At 38.0% G+C, this 22,231-nt stretch overlaps 2 long non-coding RNA genes across 3 annotated transcripts; one reads left to right on the top strand and one right to left on the bottom strand.

The window, feature by feature from the left end:
* Positions 1-533: 533 nt before the first annotated feature.
* LOC124256445 lies at positions 534-22,010 on the bottom strand. Of its 2 annotated transcripts, XR_006892915.1 has the most exons (6): positions 21,894-21,975; positions 10,678-10,800; positions 10,300-10,434; positions 2,297-2,439; positions 1,639-1,768; positions 534-1,418 (listed from the first exon to the last, which is right to left on the bottom strand). It is a non-coding gene; the product is annotated as an uncharacterized LOC124256445 (long non-coding RNA). The 2 variants fall into 2 exon arrangements; XR_006892916.1 differs by lacking the exons at positions 10,300-10,434; positions 10,678-10,800 and having other exon boundaries at positions 21,894-22,010.
* On the top strand, positions 7,236-8,231 carry LOC124256446. The gene is made up of 3 exons (XR_006892918.1): positions 7,236-7,284; positions 7,842-7,938; positions 8,153-8,231. It is a non-coding gene; the product is annotated as an uncharacterized LOC124256446 (long non-coding RNA).
* Positions 22,011-22,231: the final 221 nt, after the last annotated feature.

Here is a 22,231-nt window from a genome sequence, read left to right as displayed (position 1 = left end):
TGTGTATGTAATACAGTGAAACCCTGATAACTAAACCTTTTTCTCCGGTCCCGGCAATAGCCTTTATTATGTATCATCATTTTTTCATGTTGCAAGACTAGAGCAAGTAGAAGATGAGCTATTGTCCTGGTTTAAAAACGTTAGAGATCAACATGTGCCAGTTTCAGGGCCTACGCTTCAAATGAAAGCTGAGGAATTTGCAGAACGTTTAGGTCATTCAGACTTTAAATGTTCAGGGTTCTCAAGTTCAAACACCATTTTGCTGGTTTCACAATTAACTTGTTGCAAAATTGCAGAAAGTTTAAATATATTTCACAAAAGGTCTCAGATGTCAAAGGAATTCGCAGTTTTGTTACGGTTAATAAATTGCCGTGACAAAAGGTTTAAGAGTCCCCTTTGAACCAGCAAAATAGAACACAGACAAGTCTAAAATATTTGATAATATATTGAACAAGCAATGAGCAAGCTACAATGAATGACAATACAGATTTCTAGTACAATGCAATTGAGTCACAAATCTAACACATTGGGTCACAAATATAAGATATCGACTCACCAGAGTCTTGACATTTACAGTGAGAGCAGATATACTGATTGAAGGTTGTTTACAATGGCAACCGTTCACGGTCAGTCTTGAATGGCAGACAGATGCGTATAACTCCAGTCATATGAAAAGTCCCGTGCACAACACGACAACAAGCCTTTATATAGCTTTTACACAGTTCTCGAGCATTCTAGCAATGCTAGGCTGTATCATTATCCACTCAGAACTTTGTAGAAATCCGTCGAAATCGGTGGAAAACTCAATGGCATGATGACAGATGTAAATAAACAAGATTGCCAAGGGAGGCAACTCTGAAGCGCTATCAAAAGCCGTCCCGCTAAAAATAGTACTGCCATTGAACATATATGATGTGAGATTGAGATATGTGCCAAAACCCACACTCAAAACTTTAAACATTGTGACCCATAACAATTATCACTTAATCACTGATAATACAAATTACAAAAAACACACTCACATAACACTACCTAGATTTAAAGAGAGACACGGCATTTCGTTTAGACAAGTCTGTGGCGAGGCAAAAGTTAGGGGAAATGACATTAGAGTCGCTATTGAGTGAGGACATTGATCATTGATGTTATCATACATGTACTTTTGTTTCTGTGGAAAGACCACTCACTCAGAGTATTGGCATCCGATGCAGAACTGCACAGTTTCAGCAGAAAATGACAGTGAGCATGGATACCAATGTCCAATGTTTTACCTGCAAGCAGATTCTGATTTGGTTGACCTTTCCAGCAACAATACTCTCCACCCTGTTACTCTTGTGTCGTTCATCTCAGCAACTGTTGCTAGGATGAGCCATTTGTCACGTGCAGCAGATATGTTCTGACGTACAGTATAGGGGACATCCCTTGAAAATAAACAGACAAATGTTTGTCACCACAGTTTTGCATATGGTAGATCACCACACCATAGTCTATACATGATGTGAACACTGGTATAAAAGATATATAAATATATACACTTTACTATGGTGGATGCTAAAATATTGAATTACATTATGGACAAATAGCTGCGCTTGCCAAATGATGATTTTCTTTAAACAGTGTAAAATAAGCCTTTATACCTACCCATTATTATCCCCAGATGGTGAAGTTGCTGAAATCCGTGCATGATTCAGCTTTGACAACTCAGTCCAATAAAACTGATACACAAGAACCACGAGTAACTAGACAAACGTCGAAAGGACGATCCCCTTTTCTGTCAATGAATAAATCAATCAATCACAGTGTACACAAAACAAGAGGGGTGAAACTATTCTTGAAGTATGCTATACCTCGCTTAGATACATTGTACTGACTTCGAGAAGCCAATTCTTGTTTTATCCCGAAATGCCGAGCGCTATGCAAGGTAACACTAATTACCACAATAAGCACGGCGCTGACACCCTAACATACTGGAATGCAAATGTAAAGTACGTGCTTCATACCTAATCTCAAAAGCTGTTGTTCGTATGTCCACCTTCTAGCCCTGGCGCTAAGACATTTTTGTGTATAAATGTCATGATTGCATCATGCTTACAACTGTTTTCTGAACGAATATAAAAGATGATCAGTACTTGCAAAGACAGAGGGCAACAACTGATTATCACAAATTGAAATATTTCAAATACTAGAATTTATAATGTTCACTCGGATATGTAATCTAAAAAAATAACTATTGGCTTAATACATAACGATGCCAAGTGGTCATACAAAAATTATATGAATGAGAATAAATACTAAGAACCTGTTCGTCTCTGCTGCATCATTATCCGCGTCTCGATGTAAATGGTTTGATGCCTTTACCGGGAGCTGAAGGTTTGTGAAGAGGCCACAACACGTCCGTCTAATCTTGACAGCAGGGTAGATTTGCCTGAGACAGCAAACGATCTAACACAAGACACAAATCGAAAATTTACAAAATTATTATTTTGTAAAGTTCATATTTACAACAATTTACAAAGTTGTGTAAAGTTCATATTTACAAAGCTTGTAATTTCTTTTTGTTAATTCAAAGGATTTTACACCTGCCTCTTTCAGTTTCTCCTTTTCCTATGATGGATCCCCTGTTTTCACATCTCTCCGATGTCAGTGTTAAGTCACATTCTAATATAATCCTTTTATGTGTCATAGTAATGCAGCTGGTCCTGACACGTTAAGGAATAAAATATGTATTTTTTTCTCAATATTTTTTTTTATAGTTGGAATAATTTTCCATGTAAGAATGTTTATATTCACAATCTTCTGTGAACAAGTAGGGTGTCAGTGAGTGAGTGAGTGAATTTAGGTTGACGCCGCTTTTAGCAATAATCCAGTAATATCACGACGGGGGACACCACAAACAGACATCAGTCATTGCAACCATGTGAGGAATCGAATCCGGGTCTCCAGCGTGTCAATAGCTACACTACCGCCTTGATCATCTAGGAACGAGTTCCATAAATAGGAGCACCATTAATCAATCTGCATACGTCTTACTGTATGTTTCAAAATTCATATTGACAATGCACCATTTACACGTGCCATACAAACAGCACATACCATCACGTGCATGCACGTGCAAACAGCACATACCAACACGTGCATGCACGGGCAAACAGCACATACCAACACGTGCATGCACGGGCAAACAGCACCTACCAACACTTGTATGCACCCTGCTTCATAAGTGAAATAATCTAGAACGCAATGTATAACCCCATTTTAATAGTTTACTTTGAAATATCTTATAATATTTTATAATTTTATAAATCAGGTTAGCTAAGCCAACATAAGGCATCGTTCTGTAATGGTCAAGAACAAATCCAATTCCCTATGTATATGTCCGTGCGCTAGAAATGAAAGAGGTCACTATATTTGTTTCATATCTATATCCATGAAAAAAATCCCAGAGTGACAAGATATATAATCAAGGACTGTATGGTATGAGGGTATTGCTTCATCTCTTTCCAAAAGTCAACACCACTTCATGTGAGAAATATTCATTCAGTTCCAACATTTATGCAACGCTGGTCATCACATTCAGATGACATTGATCAATATCAGTGAAGATCAGGGTTAGAATTAATCTTCAGCTACCCATGCTTGTCAAAAAGGCGACTAACGGGATCGGATGATGGGGCTCGCTGTGTACTGTTGATCACTGGATTGTCTGGTCCAGACTCGATTCTTTCAGACCACCCACATATAGCTGGAATATTGGTCATTGTCTTCAGAGAATGAATACGAGACAAGTGGTATCGCAAATAGTTTTAGTCAAGGCGATGGTTTATTCTATTGATGAATTCCGGTGTCGGTATCTGCAATATCCGAACGTGGTATTCTGATGTTTCAAGTTTTCAAAATTAGATTTATATTCTCTGTATGAGTCATATTTAACATTTGAACCTGTTGTATCAAAATAAAATAGAAGAATGCATGCTTTGAGAAACATATGATGACTGTTCACAAACAATTATTTTCATAAACATACCCAATATTGAGTGCTGCTGCAACAGGTGTATTCAGGTTATACAGATATCTTATCTACTGAAGTGATGCAGTCAGCGTATCGATGCCAGCACAGTGCCGAAACTGCGCTTGTTAGAGTACAGAATGGCGTTTTGGAAGCTGTTGATACCAGTGGAGCTGTCATTCTTGTATTACTAGAGCTAACGGCTGCATTTGACACCATCGACCAGACTATCTTGCTGCAGACCCTAAACCATGGATTTGGTGTTATGACCGCTTATGACTGGCTTCAATCATATCTATCAGGGTGCACTCAGGCTGTGAAGATGAAGAATAGCATGTCTATGAAGGTAGAACTTCGCTATATGGTGCACCTCAGGGATCCGTCTTAGGGCCGATCTTATTCACCATATATACTTCTTCCTTGGGAGATATAGCCCGCCGTCATGGTCTGTCCATACATCTCTACGCAGATGACACGCAACTATATCTAGCATTCAAACCCACAGACCAGAGATCTATCAGCTCGGCTTTCAGTCGGATGACACTCTGTGCAGAAGACATCAAACAGTGGATGGCTTGCCACTTCTTAAAGCTGAACAGCGAGAAAACAGAATTAATGATCTTTTGTTCCAAATCTGCACAAAAGAAGTTGAGTCTTCCATCATTTCACATTGGAGAACATGCCATAAAACCAGCACATGAGGCAAGGAATCTTGGATTTGTCTTTGAGTCAACTCTCTGAGCTGAATCACACATCAACAAAATATGCCGCAGAGCATATGCCAATATCCGCAATAGCAGACAAATACGGAAGTTCATCACTACCAAAGCTGCTGTTGCTGGTCCAATCATGTGTGCTCTTGCATCTGGACTATTACAACGCTCTGTTGTATGGTCTACCCAAGGCCCTCATCAACAAGTTGCAGCGAGTACAGAACTCAGCAGTCAGAGAAGCGACGAGAACACGGAAATCTGACAGCATAACAGCTGTTCTGAAGCGCCTTTATTGGTTGAAAGTGGAGAAAAGGGTGAAATACAAACTACTGATTCTTGTGTTTAAGTCAAAACACAACTTGCGCCACCTTATCTTCAGGATCTCATCACAGATTATCAACCAGACAGAGCCTTACTGTCAGCTAGCCAGAGTCTGCTTGACACTTCATCTTCAAGGTCAGCAACCTAGTATGGTGATCGTAGATTTACAGCAGCAGGCCCAGCACTGCGGAACTCACTTCCAGAAAGCATATGATCTATTTCGTATCTTGATGATTTCAAGAATGCCATCAAGACTCACTTGTTCCAAGAGGCATACAAATAGACATTCCCAGCATTGTGTATATCCATACGTTGTCACACTTTAGCATCGCTTTTGAGCAGCTCTGCTCAGCTAGTAAATGCGCTATATAAATCTTTTGTTATTATGTTTTACAGATATAAAGATGAAAATGCAACAGTAAGGTCTCGGGTGATCCTGGCACAGTCAGGCTGGTAAGGCTCATCATCAGCTCAGGGCCCCTTCTACACGCAGCCCAGACAGCGAATGGGACTTCTCCCAGGAAACACTGCCTAGTCGAACCCACCAAGACCTTTTCGGAGAATATGAAGGCTCCCCAACACTGCAGCCTTCTGCATTACCCAGAGTGTCAGAAGGGCTTTGCTCCCGGTGGAGAACCCGGGCACTCCACTGGTCTGCGCCAAGAGATCAGGAGGTACCAAACCAAGGGCACCGAGAACAATGGGGAGCCTGACGACAGTGTACTTGGGATGCAAGCGAGGTCAGCATACTTAGTATGCTTTTCCTGAATCTTGTCAATCACATTGGTGTCAAAAGGGACAGAAAATTCAATGATATAAATAAATTCATTGGTTTTATCAAAAAGGACAAGATCAGGTTTGTTGGCTGGACTTCTTCTGAGGCTGTATATGGGCCTATTCCAGAGAAGTTTGAAAGCATCATTTTCCATGATGCCCTGGACATGTTCAGGGTCGTACCATGGATGGACCTCGGAGTCAAAGCCACAGGCATGTCGGAGACGGTAGTAAAAGCAACGAGCCATGCCATCATGTCGTTTAAGATATGATGTTTATGCCAGGGCATCCACTGACAGGGTGTTGGACAGTCTCCGTGAATTCATTGCAAAGTCGACATTTCATATTGATATTTTCTTTAAGAATCACATTTAGGCGATTGCGAGTGGGAAGTGACTGGTCCTGAGTAGCAAAAAGGAAGCCCTCAGTTTCACATTTAAGACCAGCCGACTTCATCCAGGCGAAGGAGTCGGTGGGATTGCTATTCTGTTCAACGCACTGCATGTACACACGATGCAATGGCTTCTCAGAAAGCTTCTCGACAAATGACCGACTCTGGGCAGACTTGGTGAAGGACTTCACCTGGTTTACTCCCATCACTGTACCGTCCAGGGCCCCGTTTCACAAAGCTCTCGTAGGCCTAAGATCTCGTAACACCTATGATATATCTTACGATACCACGCTAAGGGCGTTTTACGAAAGTATCTTAATACTCTCGTTGTTACGAGAAAACTTACGGTAACTTTTAGCTATCGTATTGCTAACTCTTTTGCTGAGAAGACTGGAAAAGAACATGGAATGCGAGTTACGTCCCTTTGTGTAAACAGACGACAACCCGCCGTACAATCGAGGACTTGAAGTCAAAGGGAAGGGTGAGAAAAACGAACTTCTCGTCCTTTGAATTAGACATTTTAACTTCCGAAGTGGCCCACAACAGCAGCTATCTGTTTGGTAGATTTTCAGCAGTCATCACAGCTGCTGGCAAAAAGCGTCTCTGGAATGAGATCGCTGAAAAGTAAGTGATGATAGAGTCGATCTTTCGTTCGTAGGCTTCTTCTGATTTCAGCTTAATTAAATTTAAACGCAATGCTAAAAAAACACAACGAATAAAAACACTCCTTAATGTTTATGTATAACAAGTGTCATAAAAGCAAATGATGTAATACTTTGACAAACATAACATCATAAAAGATAATGACAACCTCGCTATAGCGATTAGTGGGCGTGACAGGTTACGGCGTCCTTAGATACAAAATGGCGATGGTGTCGGTATATTACGTACATTTGAGAATTTATCTTGTTATATGAAATACCTTCACATGCTCAACATAATTTCAAACCACTTGTGACAATATTACAAAAAAGATATCATCTTTCATTGTATTATGAACATGTTTTTGTTAATAGGATCAATGCAAATGCAAATACTAGGAGGGATGGGGACGAGGTCCGTAGGAAATGGACTGACTTCAGGTGAGGAAACATTGATCTTTTCAAAACTGAACCTAAAGTTTTAGTTATTTAATTTCACCATGGAAGCTTAACTTATTTCATGAGTAAATTTGTTTGACAATAACACAAAATTCAACATTAATAACAATTTGATGAAAGCTTTAGGACAAGTTTAGTTAATCTGCAATTACAATTTGTAACATACTTTTTCCCTCACTAAATACAAGTAATTAATTTATATGTAATGTACAAAAACCTTGCTACCAGTTATTTGACAAGGTAAAGTAATATACACGGTATAACGTATATGCCATGAAAGAGGAAATATAAGTATTAATTAGTTAACATACATGTATTCTTATTATGATACAGTATGTTGATAATACAGTAATGGTATTATCAAAATTTCTCAAATTTGTCTGAAATATCATGTGAGTTTGTTGGAATGTGTCATGATCATTTATACACTGTTGTTTTTACCTCTGGATAAATATTGTAATTGTTCTACCCAAAAACTCAATCTGAATAAAATAAGTGCTAATATGTGAACCTTAATCAAAGATTTTGAATTCTCCCAGGTCCCTAGTTAAAAAAAAGGAAATGATGAGAAGGAGGGAGATGAAGAAAACTGGTAGCGGTCCAAGCCCTCAACCATTGTCAGATGTGGAAGAAAGGGTATGAGAAACATTCACTACTTAGCTCAAAATGTGCTGAAAATAGATTCTCTGACAACTTCTCTTCATAGAAAGAAATTATGAATCACATTTACTAAGATTTTAAATCTATACCCTGGTGGTGTGAAGTAAATTATTCGTAATTAGATTGGTTAGTTGTTGAAAATACAAAAAAAGACAATATAACGTATAAAGCATCACATTTTTCTTAATAGGTAGCAAGTCTCATACCCACTTGCCAGTTAGAGGGTATTTAAGGTGGAATGGAGTCTGAATACTTTGAAACAAGTAAGAACTTAAGAAGCAGTATTGACATAAATACAGTATATCTCAGATATAAAAAGATTTTTTCTATTCAATAAAACCATTTGAGAATAAATTAAAAGCAATTGTTTGATTTTTAGACCGATACTAAAATTTCAACAGATGTAATTAATGTCATTACAGGTCCAACAGAGTCATGTGTGACAACTGAGTCTCGACCAACAAACAAACTAAACAGGACGCTTGTTATTTGCCTAAAAGCAATATATATTTTCAATGATTTATTTCATAGTGATATCATTAACCAACTCTCTCTCTCTCTCTCTCTCTCTCTTCTCTCTCTCTCTCTCTCTCTCTCTCTCTCTTTATAGACAATTGAATGTTAAATGTTGACAGCTGTTACATTCTTGTGAGGATGAAACTAGGTTTTCAATTGACTTCTTATTGCAAAATTGCAATGTAATGTTCTATTAAATTTTGTCAACAGATTTGATATCATCATTGCACAGTGTAATATCACCTCCCAACATTGCAGTAAAGCCACCGTTCAAGCAGACAAAAAGGAAACATTATACTGGCAAGTCATTATAATGCATCCATCAATTTCATCATACTGATCCAATTTATGTAATGTTATTGAAAAATGTTTTTCAACGGTAATTTTAGGATTTGATAATTGATGCCAGGCATTTCTTAATTACAGTGGCTGATGATCCATCTGACGACGACATTCTGAATATTGTCAAAATTGCAAAAAAGAAAAGTTAGAAGTGTTGAGAAGAATAGCTCAGGCAATGGAGGAACGGAACGTCACTGAACGAGAGAAGTTGGAAATAAAGAAAAGGAGAATGGAGTTTGATTCAGTTTTAAGTATTGACCCTGTAATCAAATTTTGAATGGACTGAACCCTATACTAGGTGGCCTGTCAATGGTAACTAATTGTAAGACCAGACCAATTTCATTTATTGTTTTACGGATTTTTGTCCTCAGGAAACCTAAAGGCAGGAGGGAAAAATTATAAAAATAAAATAAAAATAATACTCCATCTAAATGCTTAAAGTATTTTACTTTTGGCAATTTATGTAGTGTATATAGGGCAAAATAGAATCTAAAAATATTTTTCGGGTAAGTTTACATTTTGGCCAATAAATTCATTATGATTTTATTTTTTTGAGAGAGGAAAATTAATATTTACTTTCTTTTCTCATTCTAGAAAACAAAATGACCAGCTGAACCGTAAAACAAGAAGTAAAACTGGTCTCGCCTAAAAGATCATTAATGGATATGTATTGCCAGAGAACAGAACCATTATCACCACTTGATGTGTATGTACCTTTCAAGTAAAATAGCAGTAATTTTATAATATAAGATGATGGTTATTTTGGGCTGCTTTCCCATTTGTCAGCTTATTCAGAAACATCCTTTAATCCTAATGAATATAATTCCTCAAATATTTGACACCAAAATAGCACTTCTATTATGTATTGTATCATAAGATTCTCTTGTTTTCCTGTGAATTGTTACACTGTACATATGCATTTCGGAATTTTAAAATATGCACATTCTTTATACATTTTATGTGAATCTATCTCTAATGATATTTCTGCGAACAGTTTGTCCATCAGTCTGTGGCGAACCATCCGGAAAATGATTATCATCATTCTCATCTTCAACTAGGTCATGATCTACAAGACAGGGCATATTTCTACTCAGGCAAAAATTGTGCAGCTTGAAGCAGGCCATTATAATTTTGGAGCTTTTTGCTGGGGTGAAGGGAAGGCAGCCAGTGCTCTTGTAGAGACATCTGAAATTAGGAAATCCAAATTTAGAACAATGTGTGTGTGTGTGTGAGAGAGAGAGAGAGAGTGAGTGAGTGAGTGAGGGAGTGCGTGAGTGAGTGAGTGAGAGAGAGAGAGAGAAATATATCTAAATTTAACATATCACATTATTATATGATAATCATATAATAATTACAATATGATAAATAGATAAATGTATTTTAATTTTTATTAAACTGTTGAAGGAATTACAATGCAATCAAATTTTCATTTCATTATTTTACTTTTTTGTTCATTCATTAAACTTGCAAGGTTCATACCTGAATCTTGATTTTAAAACGCCAAAGGCCCTTTCTACTACATTTCTTGTTCTGCAGTGACAACTATTGTATCGCTCTTCTGGGCGTGTGTGTGCCTCTAGAATGGGCGTCAAGAGCCATGAACGACTTGGATATCTGACAGAACAGTCATGGAAAAGTGAACATAGTATTTATTATTTAGGTATTTACTTACAAAAGAAGAACATATCTTTATAGTGTTTAAATCAAACTATGTTATAGTAAACCTTTAAGATGTTACTTTCATAAATGGAGAATTGCTTATGGATACTTACATTTTAGTAATTACTAAAACTGATAGCAACTATCCAGGATGTAAAAGCATGTCAATCAGATAAAACAAATTGTATTGACACTAACCCTGAGTCACCTAGCAGCCAGCCATCTACAAGGTTTTTTTCCAGGTGTTGTCCCAGGGCAGAGCTAGACAGCACTGTTGCATCATGTGTTGCCCCAGGCCATCTACTAACCACATTAAGGAATCTAGAAATTAAACATATCTGTGGGTTAGTTCATTCGATATGACCAGTGTTGTAGTTTGATAAAATAAATATAAAAGTCCTTTACATTTCCATTTAAAAGTCACTATGTTTTTCAGACTGTTTACAAACAGTTTTGTAACTTCAGAATTACTAACAATTTTCATGTTATCATCAACTCTAAATCATTATGTCATTAGCATTTATTTGTGAAGATAAAAGTTACTTTTTCATATTTCAATGTCTATACTTATTAGTTATTTTGCATCACTTCATTGTTTTCCATAAAATATAACTGCAAATACATTTCTGCTTATATCTTTTTATCAACTTGTAATGTACTAGTGACTAGATACATTCTTATGCAATGTTCTAAATTTATTTTCATGCAATGACAGTCACTCAAGTAATGATACCTGCTTAATTTCTTCATCAGAAGCTTCATTGTGCATTTGCAAATGTATATAGGAAGTGTAAGTTTGTTTTTAAGTATATTGTATGTAAATATGTTCTATGGGCCTGTGACCTGAAACTATGACATAAAGACATTAATCAGTTACTGTGTTTTTCTTTTAAATCTTTTTTCATGTTAGGAGATCCATTTTTTAAATGAACCACAACTAGGGGAACTTACTCCAGTTTGTTTGGGGATAGATCTAACGTTATTGACACATTGATAAAACATGGGAGACGAAGTGGAGTGACTTCACTACTAAGTGTTGTACCTGAGTTTGTCATCGCGCACAGCCTGTGCATTTATTGCATGATATCCTTTCCGGCACACGTAGGAGGGTTCCTCGTCACCAGTCGGAGCTTGGATAGGGATGAGCGTGCCGTCAATACATCCGAGAACTCGGGGGGAACCAGCCAGTTTATGGAAACCTTCCTTGACAACGCGCTGCTCACTCACAGAGGTCGGAAAGTGGATATTGTCCAACGAATCACAAATGGCATCTGTGGTAGCATGCAGGATACGCGAAACACTTGGGATGCTAATACCATGCATTTGGCCAATCTCTGAATAACACCCTCCTTTTGACAAAAATCGCAGTGTTGCGAGCACTTGGGTTTCTGGTGAAACCGGCACGGAACGCTTGGTGTCTCTTTGAAGGTAGGGACGAGTGAGATTAATTAGCTCAAAACAAGAGGCCCTGTCCATTCGATAGTTCATAAACAGTTCGTCGTCACTTACGATGTCCAGTAGCAATGTTCGATCCGGAAAAACACGCTGTTTTTGAATACTTTTCTTGCTGAGTTTCTCTTTTAACAACATATAATACGCCATTTTGTTTTTGACTTACGAGAATAAAGCTCATTTACGAGAGCAAATACTTACCGTAATTTGTATCGTAAATTTAAGGTATCGTAAGCCTACGAGAGTTTCGTGAAACGCCCAGAAAATCGTAAGATTGTGCTACGAGAAAAGTTACGAGATCTTAGGCTTACGAGAGCTTCGTGAAACGGGCCCCAGCAGTACATCGCCATCAACAAAATCAACCTCCAATCTCAGATTCTGTCCAACAACCTTGGCACGCTTAAAATAGCTGTGGAATTCCTTGCTTTCATCATGAGTCTTCACATGCATCACTAGAGGATCATCCGATAAATAAATATGTGCAAAAGTACAATCTGGTGAGATGTAACAGACAAACGACCTAGTTACCTTCTCATGCATTGCATGGTCATAATCGCGGACCCATGGTGCCTCAAGGTTACAGTTGCCGGGTACAGACCACAACTGTTTCATTGGCATCCATGGGAGGCCGTTTGTCATGTTCACCATCACCCCTTGTTTTCAGTTGCCTGTAGAAGTGCTTATTATTATTATTATTATTATTATTAAGATTGGTACGGACCAACTGCAGATTTTTATTCTAGCTGAAAAGGGTCTCAGTCTACAATTGCTTTGTTTAATATTCGGGATTCACTTACTCTTACTGTACAATCTGGCCCTCAATTCAGTTGTGAAATTAAAAGATACAACTTATTGTAATGCGTGGGATACCAACGGCCCTTGAAATACATATATTACTGCATCAAGCCATGCCAGCTGGAGTTAAAAACGTTGGGGAAGAAAATGTTTTCTACCAACACCATTGCTAACATTGTATCCGCAACCTGCCTCATATCAAATACAACGTATAAACAACAGATTATTTTAGTAGTGTTGTAACTTGTAACATATGTTTTATTATGTGACAAATGACACTTGTGTGGGTTAGAGTTGGTTGGTTAATTCCAAACTTGTCAGTATTCCATTTTTCTGAAGGCGGCCTGTAAATCGCAATATTCTGAAAGCGGTCTGGTGTTTGATATCCACGTTATGAGGTTAGGATGACACGCTATCAGCCAGGTCACAGAGCTTGACAACACAGGTTGCTGGGAAGCATTTCTAATCAGATACTATCCCGTTCATTTCCTTGTCTTGTTGGCCACGCATAACAAATCTATTTTCTCCTACAAAATAACATATATATTAATCAGTCAATCTATATTTCTTTGTGGTGGAGGCTACAGGCCCGGATTACGTTTACAAATGACATGATAAATAAATTACACATGGTTTTATTACAATATCTATATACATTGTCAAAGTCACATCGCATTATAAACGAGTGCTCAAAAGAAACCATAAACCACAAAATATTACATAAAAACTCACAAAAATAGAAATGAAGTGATAGAACCATACCGAGCCATGTCACACACGTACAGACCCATCCTTTCCGGGAACAAACGGCGGAACAAGTAAACGAATCGCCTAAACGTTGCAAAAAATCCAAAACGACTTTTCCTGGTGTAACACGAAATACGCGTGGATACTGACGGTATATAACAGCCTATGCGACACGTGAGCAACACAGTAGTGAAAAATATCCCACGAGGCAAATCGAAAGAGAGAGCTGTCAGAATGGCTTAACAAGGAGCTAACCACACCGTCATTGCAAGAACCTTCGGCTGCACCCGAGCAAGTGTCATCAGACTAATGCACCGACTAAGAAAAACAGGCAGTACATCAGACAGTGCTAGCAGTGGTCGACCACGTGTGACAACGCCCGGTGATGATCGCCACATCTGGACAATTCACCTGGGAAATCGTTTTTGTAACGGCGACGCCGACGGCAGCGATGGCACTAGGACACCGTAGCCGTAGCCATACAGTGTGCCGGAGACTAACAGAGCATGGTATTCGAGCACGTCGACCCTACTGAGAAGTGCATCTGACGAGAGTAGGTTTTGCCCGTACAGTAGGGGCACGTTTATCTGAATTGCATTCAGTGTTCATGGCAGCTTGGATACTCGAAGATACAAGGATGAAGTTTTGCGACCAGTTGTATTGCCATTTATGCAGCAAGATCCACGTGGTATTGTCTACTAACCCCATAGCGCAAGGAGACTAAGTGAACATGGTATTCGAGTACGTCGACCCTACCGAGGAGTGCATCTGACTTTTCAAAACCAACGTCGTCGATTGACATGATCCAGGCGAGTTCGACGTTAGCATATTTTCTTTCTTCAAGGTAAACAGCCAATAGAACCAGTAGAGTCAAGAGAATAGAACGGTTTTCACGGAGAAGAGATATTCACTTCAAATATTTAGCTGAGAATGAATTTCCAAAGGGTTTCGGGGAACTTATATTGCTCACAGGGATCTAAAAATAGATCATGTGCATAGCAACAGGTTATCGAAATGAGGTTACACAGGTGCAAGGTGACAACCATGACCCTGTTCTCATGTCCAAGGTCAGCTTAGTACAAGGTGAGACACAACTACATAATAGGGCCCGTAAGTAGGTCACGGCACTTCGCGAGACATTACGTTGTTTAGTACTTCCGGTGACAAACAACGTTTTTCGGCAATGGCGATAACACTGTTACATGGGGCATGTCATGGATAATCATACTCGACACTCGCTGTGTGACTCAGAAAACTATGTCATGTAACAGACTATGCCCAGACTGCCAAACAGCTGCAGAGTTGTCACAGCGTCGTCTTCAGGCTGGCCCATTCATTAGTCGAGGTAAGTTTATTTGTTACATGGATTTCTTTGTTTTCATTTAAAGGCTGGTATAGTTTAAGCATGGCACGCACAGTAAGGGTGGAGTTGACATGTGTGCAGATTGGTGAATCTTTTGATTGCATTTGATATCTTACAGTGGGATTGTATTGTCCCCCTGAGAGGGTATATAAGACCACGTCTTTGAACTTTTTCATCGTACGTTTAATCTCATCACATTTTTAATCACAGTATACATGTTCGTTTAAATTAATGTCTAAACTGTCAACAGCTGAAGGGATGATGTAAATCCAGCTAGGGTCCATGCAGGTAGCAAAAATACTGTAAGTTCCCGTCCCCATCTACCTTCAGCTGTTCAACTTGTTGGCAACCTATAGCCCAGTTTTATATTGTATTGTTCTACTTAATAATATCGTTTTATGATAGCGTGCTAATTTTACTTTAATACATGTGATATACTAGCAGTTTTACTGTTCTTCGACAACAGACTTTTAATTTCTATTTGTATTGATCTATAATAATAAATTGTTCTCGTCACGATATAACTGAAATATTGCCAATGTGACAATAAATATTAACTCACCCACTCACTACAGTTGGATTTTGCAGGTGTTACATTTATTATATTCTTCATGGCAAATATCAATTACCGGTAAGTTTATCCATAACAATGTAAAGTTATTTTGGAATCTCACAAAAATATTTTTTGGGTCAATATTTGTAGAGTTGTGCATAAAACATTTTATCGGGAACTGTGTTAATGAATAAAGAATCTTGCAGTTGGAATTATCCAGGAGATAACTTTATGTGCAATGAAATTCCAGGTGTAATTCTAAAAATATAAAGGTAATGACTTAATAATTTAATAGCGTGTAAATAATGATGATTATATCCACACTATGATTGATGCCAATAGCTCTGAATAGGTGTTTCTCACACATGTATTCTGTAATATGAGCTTGAATATTAGGAACCCATTTAGCATTTGTTTATGGTGCAGCATGTTCACGTAATCATAACATCCACATGCTTAATTTATCAATAATATCTTGATGTCAACACTATAAGGAACTGTTTACATTTTTTAAGTATATAATGCTTGGTCTCACATGTGTTATGTATTTTTTTCAGTTGCAACAGATGCACATCTTTAAGAGGAGAAAGATGGAGGAACAGATCACCACAATTAACCATTGACATCAAGAGCAACACAAACTGAAACAGATCTTCAGATTTCTTTTAACATCTGGTGTTCAAGCAATACATTGCCAATGAAGAAAGAAGTCATTGAAGTGTTGTATATACAGTTATAAAACATATTAAAGCCCTACACATCATCCTTTGGACACTTGCTTGAACAGGAAATGCTTGTCATGAGCAAGGTGTTGTGGAATTTCTTGTGACATCTTGGGACTCTCAGATAATTCAGTGAGAATTTAGATGAGTGACCATGAAAATATTCCAGTTCATACTGTTACAGTATTTTTTCAGGTTTAGCATCTGGGAAATGCAAAGCATGTTTGATATGTTATGAGTAATTACGTCTTTGGAATAAAATTGCAGAATAGTTGTTAAACTTGTTTATTGTTTTTTTTAAAGTGTGGATAAAGCAAGCACAAATTGAATGGTTTGGAAGATTTCTGCTGTTAGCCATGATATTGATTTGACATTAAGTATATAATGATGAATGTATGAGATTAGATTTTCAGTGTATATAGCAAAGGTTTCCAAGTGAGAGAGTTGGGTTTTACACCGCTTTTAGCAATATTCCAGCAACATCATGCTGGGGAGAGCAGAAATGGGCTTCACACTTTGCACCCATGTGGGGAATCGAACCCAGGCCTTCGGTGTGACAAGTCAACAGTTTAACCACTAGGTTACCCTACTACCCCGGTTTCCATGAAAAAACATGCTTACCAATGAAAATTAAACTTAATCAATGGCATAGGCATGTATTTCTACATGACATGGAATTTTTGTTGAAATATGAAATTCTTTGTTTTTATTTGCTGTAAGATTACAACACTGGTTCATAGCACAATAACCAGTACACATTATTCTTTTCCAATATTTTAAAACATATTGGTCTAGCTGTATAGTGGAAAATATGGAATGCCAGTTACCAACCTTGGCCTCATTGGCAGAATATTTAGAATATATAAGTTACTAAAAATTGGTGAAAAACACTATATTTCATGACAAGTAATCATACTCATGCTGCTATCATCCAGTGTCTGCAGAATCTAGTCATGACACACTAGTAGTATATATGCCCATTAAGTTTCCCCATGTATTGGTCAGTATATTTTACAATACAGGAAATGTCTTTGAGTGATTACTCCATATTTGAGGAAATTTGATCTTGCATTTTTGCCAATTGTGACTTGAAGGTGCTGTGTGCTGCTTCATATTTTGCTTACAGCACAGCAGAAGCTCACCCCTGCATAACCAAGAACTAAGTAACACACATGTACTGTAGATCATAGTACATAATTTACAACACCCAAGACATCTAGTGCAAAGTATAATTAATATTGTCCAACAACCAGTTTTTATATATCACCCCACTAAAATAATGTTTACCTAATTTGATAAATAATTGTTTCATGATGAATATTCATATGGCTGAGGGTTTTCACATTTTTGTTTTGAATATCTGACAGTAGTAACCGAAATAATTGTAACCATGCCATCAAGGTTATTTTATATTATTTCGAGCTGTTGATTGATTTGTCACTCTAGGACTTCTTGTGTGTATCAAAACGTCACCATAAATGGTAAAGTTCATATATTCATATTTTAAAAAAATAATGTTACAAGAACTGCTATTTATTTAATACATAATTATCAATATATTTACAGCATGGCAAAGAAACAATTTGGCACATGCAGATCCCTGTAATCTATCCAAAGTAAAATTTATAATGCATTTTCTTTCACATTTGCAAAGCAACAAACAATTTATTTCTTGTATCTTTGAGTCATTCTGTCACCTGAACTTGCATACACTTATCCACAGACTTGGAAGAGAGTAGAATTATATGTTAAGCCTACCAACTAGTTTACACATGTATTTTACACTGCATAAAGCCAATTGTCTCCATTGATTATATCTATTAAATAGTTCCTAACAAATATAAATATTGATGTGTAAAAAATAGTTTTTAATTTGAAATAGTTACTGAAAATATTACTGCAGCATAACAATGTATTTAGAAAATAAATAACAAATTTAACAAACAAAAATATTCTAATTTGGAAATCACATACTTTAATTGAAAATGGAAATGACAGAGTTAATGTGGCCAAATATGAATAGACCATCAGCTCGATAAAGTTGGTAACACTTGACTCTTTTATGAATAACAGTATATTAATTATAATAGTTTTATTAATTCAATAAATAAAGTTTACTCAAATACATTTTACGTTAACCATGTCATTGATTCCCGAAATATATTTTCTGACAAGCACTGTCCGCGATACTGAAATTGAAAAGAAACACGATAGAACTTCACTGGTTGTCAAAAATATATTATAGCTAAAGAAATGTACTCATATGTCTTCGAATTGACTCATGGTTGTTGGTTGTCAGTAAGGAACCGATAATCCTTGAAAGAATAATAATTTTTCGATCTTATCGTCCCAAAATGATCCAATTATTCCGACTGTCACCAGCTGTTACAGCCAAGCATGGAAGTAGGTGGTGGCGCGTGGTCCTGTGCTTAAAGCTCAGGTCACAAATCGGTGAAGCTAAGCAGCGTCGAGCTCGGAGAGTCCTTGGATGGGTGACCGTGTTTGGCAGCTTGACTCCTGAGAGTTTCTAGGACTTGAGTCCTGCCCCACAACGAAGCACATGTGACACATGTGGTCTCACCTTAGGCAAGTGAGTTTCTTCAAAATTGTCTCTGTTCACCCAGCAGGAAAATGGGTACCCGGTGGAAAAAAAGTCATATGACTATAACCTTCTAGCGCCTAACAGGCAGCTTGGGTTATCCGGGGTAATAATGGCCTTGATTGTTAGTGCTATGAGCATACCTAGTGTGGAGTTTGGCGCTATATAAATGGACACATTATTATTATTAAGTACACTTGGTCCGGTCGGGTAAGGTGATATTTGGCGGTCGCGCAAATTCGCTTGTCTCCGGAAATCTAGTACCGGAAGTAGCGCTTCGCGAGACTTACGGGCCCTATTGGGTCACACAGGTATTTGGACAGCAGATCAGGTGCAGGATAAAAATCACAAAATGGTCGTCTTTTTTTCCTTATTTACCCAACCGCCTCCGTGGTGTAGCGGTTAGAGCGTCCGCCCGCCGGGCGGAAGGTCGCGGGTTCGATCCCCGACCGCGTCATACCAAAAGACGTTAAAATATGGTACTTGTTGGTCCCTGCCTGGCGCTCGGCATTAATGGGTACAACAAGGACTGTCGGCTCGGAGTCAGTATAATGTTTCTGAGTGGGGTATTCATGCTTCACTGCGGCATGGTATCTCAGTGGGCTAGCACTATAAAACCAGCTTCAGTCTGGGCTAGTACAAGCAGCCACACATACACATACACACGCATGCACGTCGTCATATGAGCGAAATATTCTCAAGTACGACGTTAAACCCAATTTCGCTATACAACAATCAGGACTTCACACATGATTGACATAACATGCCGATGCACTCTAATACATTACCCGTGAAGATCTGGGTTAGAATTGGTCTTCAGCAACCAATAATTGTCGTAAAGAAGCGACTAACGGGGTCTGTGCTGATGATGTTGATCACTGGATTGTCTGGTCCAGACTCGATTATTTACAGACCGCCACCATATAGCTGGAGCTTTGCGGCGTTAAACAACAACCAAAACAAAACTAAACTAACAAATATATTACCTGAGTGGACAGTTACAGAACGTACACAGTGTGCATAGTCAAAAACATATTGAAAGGTAAACAGCATACTAATTTTCTTTATATCTGCAGTTAGTTATTATATATATACTTAAAGGTCACATGCAACCAAAAATCAAACATAATTCAAACACAATTATCACTTATTCATGACATATAATATACATTGCTGGTTATGAAAAAAAATATAAACAAAATTATAAGCGTACAATCGCAAATCAAAAGTGCAATATTGTGTACTTGGGTTTACTTCCCAAGAAACGAAGCAGCCGGGATACCGAAGCCAGTCAGAGCGGGTGGGTGTGCACTCAAGTGTAACGGCTGGTTCATTTGCAGATGCCCTCACGGCTAATTGTGTGTGTATATATAGAGATGTTGGGTTTTGTAAATACATGCTCATTTTTTGTGTATAACATTTTGCAATCAACATGTCATGTGTTCACGTATCACACCTGCCTGTCTGTGTAATTACATAATGTGACAGAGACCGAACTCGGGCCATAAATCAATGCATTTTGTTTATGGTGTATAGCCTGATTGGTGTTGAGTTCAAATTGCATGTGGTCAGTGATCGCAGTTGTGTATTGGATATTGTCATTAGCAGACAGGCAGGCAGACACACAGGTGTCAATAAAACAAGACATTGAGTTTTGTCTGTGACAACGACATATCTATATCACATTTAAAAATTCTGTCAACGCTAAATAATGACATTGCTTTTAAGTATCGAACTGAGAAAGTGACTCGGTAAGAAGAACGTGTGGTGAAAAAGACAAATGAAATTATATAAACAGTTTATTTACTGTCATAACATATAAAAAGCTCGCGCCTGTGAGATATCAACAAAACATTAGAAAAATAGCTCACACCAAAGCCTTCACCGAGTATTCACCGGACAGCCCGCTTCCAAGTTGCGCGAACCTATTTCACTGCGCACGTGCTATGAGCGCAGCCCAGCTGTTGAAACCACTTGAATTCCCCCCCAAACGCTGGGGGAAAATTAGTGAATCATTTGAACTACTATTTCGCGCGTTTTTTTTCATCGCGTTTTTTTTCATTTTTATAAGTTGAATTTGCATTTTCGATGATTTGTTTCGGTAAGTCCATACCGAAAGGTTTCAGAATCTGCAAAGTTGTGTTTTACGTTGCATGTGACCCTTAAGTGTGAAAGACTGATATTTCTGTGTTTGAGAAAAGTGTGAAAATATCACTTTGCCGGAACGACTTTACGCCTCAATTTATTTTCTATCCAGTATCTTGTTCCACAACACAATAAATGGCAATTTAAACACATGCATTTCACTTTAATTATGCATTTGGTCAGCAAGTCCAGGCATCGAATGACCAACCTCCGGTGAAGGAAACTAGCATCGCCAAGAAGATTGTCCCGAAATAACACGAGTGGGTCACGAATTCCATATTTATTTGTAGTTCACCTTTTGTATTCGTGCGCCAGAACCGAGTATTAACGTATGGGCTAAGGCCAAAAGGATTGTTTCATGGATATTATTATAAGTACTGATCTTATTCAAACAATCACAATGAATAAAAAATAGCAACTGTTACCGATATGTGTTATCTGGATCTTAAAAACTTTCGAATACCCAATTGAACAAAGAAGTGGAAAGTGTTTAGTATCCAGTTGGGAGAATTTGGATTACGTCAAGCGAATTTTCTCGGTATTAATTTTACAAAAAATGGAAGCGTATAATAAAAAGAATAGTTCGTTGCGTCTGGCGAAACATGATCTGTCACCTCGTTTAGAACGCAATATATACACGACACTTATCACAGATAAATCGTATTTCACATGTCACAGGAAATATCCTTTATTTATTATGAGTGAGTGAGTTTAGTTTTACCCCGCTTTTAGCAATATTCCAGCAATATCACGGCGGAGGACACCGGAAATGGGTTTCATACATTGTACCCATGTCGGGAATCGAACCCGTGTCTTCGGCGTGACAAGCGAACGCTTTAACCACTAGGTTACCCCACTGCCTCTTATTTGTTATGAACATTAGTACATGAGTATATCAGAGAAACATACTAGAGTATAAACCAAAAAGCAAGGCCAGAGGTAGAAGCATATAGCTACTATGTAATAGATCATGGTTGAGATATGATAAGATAGTATGGTAAATAAGTTAACAATGTAGAATATAGTAAAGTTTCTTACCTGAATCAATAAACGTGAGTTTATGTCTCAGTCACAGAGTATTTTGTGACTGGCTGTCGTCCGCATTTTATACCTGTGCACGCTATCACAGAAAAGCATTCGATCGATCTTATAACTGACTGACTGAGTTTGGTTTTACGCCGCTTTTAGCAATATTCCAGCAACATCACGTCGGGGGACACCAGAAATGGGCTTCACACATTGTACCCATGTGGGGATTCGAACCCGGGTCTTCGGCGTGACAAGCGAACGCTTTAACCACTAGGCTACCCCACTGCCTCTTATTTGTTATGAACATTAGTACATGAGTATATCAGAGAAACATACTAGAGTATAAA

Source organism: Haliotis rubra, unplaced genomic scaffold (genome assembly GCF_003918875.1).
Source record: "Haliotis rubra isolate DU_JTF1 unplaced genomic scaffold, ASM391887v1 Scf628, whole genome shotgun sequence".
Lineage (NCBI taxonomy): Eukaryota > Metazoa > Mollusca > Gastropoda > Lepetellida > Haliotidae > Haliotis > Haliotis rubra.
The sequence above is the reverse complement of the archived record's forward strand: the minus strand, read 5'-3'. Positions and strand labels throughout refer to the sequence as shown.